This window comes from Trachymyrmex cornetzi, unplaced genomic scaffold (assembly GCF_001594075.2).
Source record: "Trachymyrmex cornetzi isolate Tcor2-1 unplaced genomic scaffold, Tcor1.1 scaffold359, whole genome shotgun sequence".
NCBI lineage: Eukaryota > Metazoa > Arthropoda > Insecta > Hymenoptera > Formicidae > Trachymyrmex > Trachymyrmex cornetzi.
In genome coordinates, this window is record NW_017298310.1 from 1,072,392 (window position 1) to 1,074,394 (window position 2,003).

General features: G+C 28.3%; 1 pseudogene; it reads right to left on the reverse strand.

Annotated features, from left to right (window-relative positions):
• Window positions 1–824: 824 nt before the first annotated feature.
• The window catches only part of LOC108763444 (putative nuclease HARBI1), a 12,643-nt pseudogene continuing 11,464 nt past the window's right edge, over window positions 825–2,003 (reverse strand).

Below are 2,003 nucleotides of genomic sequence, written 5' to 3' on the forward strand. Positions count from 1 at the left end.
GCGCGGCCCCCGAGAACGCGTGCAGCATACATCTCCCGAACACACCCTAGATCAGATCATTATGTCGGCCAAACCGTCAGGACAATCCAAACCATTAAGAAATTAATTCTACTATTTAATTTCTTATTTATTTTCTTTTTTTTTATTTACTTGAAATGAAATTAGTGTTCTTTTATTAAAAATTTTGAAACGAGTATATCTGTTACGATATTAAAAGGGTCTACTATGATATATATAATACTATACTTATAATACTTCTTAATTTAAATCTTAATACTTTAGTAAATTTTCTATTAATACTTTACTGTAATTTTATTAGAGTTCCTTGAATCTTATAAAAATCTTATTTAACTAATATTTTTCTAAATATGACTCTATATTTATGTTTAAAAATATAAGTACTTATATATAAAACTAATAAAAATATATTAGATAAAAAATTTTTGTATTAGGTAGAGTACATAATAAAATATAATAATTTTTTTTTCATGTTGTGTACAGCGCAACATGTATGCTTAACATTTTTGTTAGAACGTTTGTATGTTTGAAACAACCTGACTTCGCGCGGACGTAGCTCGTCGGTCACGGCTGCGGCCAATATACACTTATATGTAAGTATATGCGTATAGCTAACAAATTCTTATAATGTTAAATACTAATTGTAAGAAATACATACTTACGGAAAAAATTGATAAAAATATTTAAGTTTAAATAAAATTTATTTTGTGTTTCAAACTTTGAAGGAGATTTAATAATTATAAGTAATTATTTTTGTAATTTTGCGTTTATAAATAAAATCATATTTTAAAAAATTATTTAATGTTTTAAATAGGAAGAACATTCATAATTTCTATCCTTTTCAATAAAGCTTCATTATGTTCTTGTTCTTCGTTAACATTTGCTGGAAATTCATTTTATTCTCTTGCAGCTCCTAATTCTATCTCATCTATAAATTCTTCAGGTAAATCTCCTTTTAAAACACAAACGTTATGCATAATACATGCAGAAACGATTAATAAACAAATTAGGTTTCAAAGTATTTTAAGCGTTTGAATCGTCCCTTAAGATATGCAAATTCTCTATTCTCTATTCTCTTACACGACATTGTGATAATTTCTCATTAAAATTTTTCTCTCTGTTAGTTAATCTACCAATATTTTTAAAGCCAACTAATAAAAATGGAGACAGTTTATAAGCCAAATCTCCCACTAAATGGCTATCTTCGGGAAAATCAATTAATGAGTTGTTTATTCTTTCATATAAATCAGATTTTATAAATAGTCTCATGTCATGAATAGATCCTGGCTCTCCTGTATAAACATCTAGGAATAATTTGTTACTATTGCATACACCTTATAAAAGAACAGAATGATAATTTTTTCTATTACAATAAGAATTTGAGTTACTTTTTGGTTTTAATATACGGATGTGAGATCCATCTATGGCTCCGATAATTCCTAAAAACATTTTAAAAGATTTAAATACAAATAAGCGAAAAAGTCATATTTGATTAAAATTGATCTTGATACTTAATGTGTTTAATAATATTTTGAGTAAATATTACAAAATTACAAATTTAGAATAATGAAAAATTACATTTATGTACTAGGGAAGCCATTAATTTCTTGGAATTGTCTCACTATCCTTAGAGCGCGTTCTCTATTTGGCCATGATATAATTTTATATCTAATATTAACATGCAGTATGCCTTTACAGGTTCTATATAATACATCCCAACAAGTACTTTTGGGTAAATATCAAGAAAAGGGGAGCCACCTCCAATAACCTTGATCTTGACATATGTTGTCAAGGTCGTGACCCTGAGTGACCTCCACCAGATTTTAGGTGGCGGTCGCTGTCCGTTAAAAAGTTATGAACAAAAAAAGTTCGAAAAATAACGTATTATTTTTGCTATATATGCAGTATTAAATACTATTCTACATAGGTTTTGACTTTGGGGGGCGCACGACTCTCACCTCCGACTCACCCCCTCCCCCTGCTTC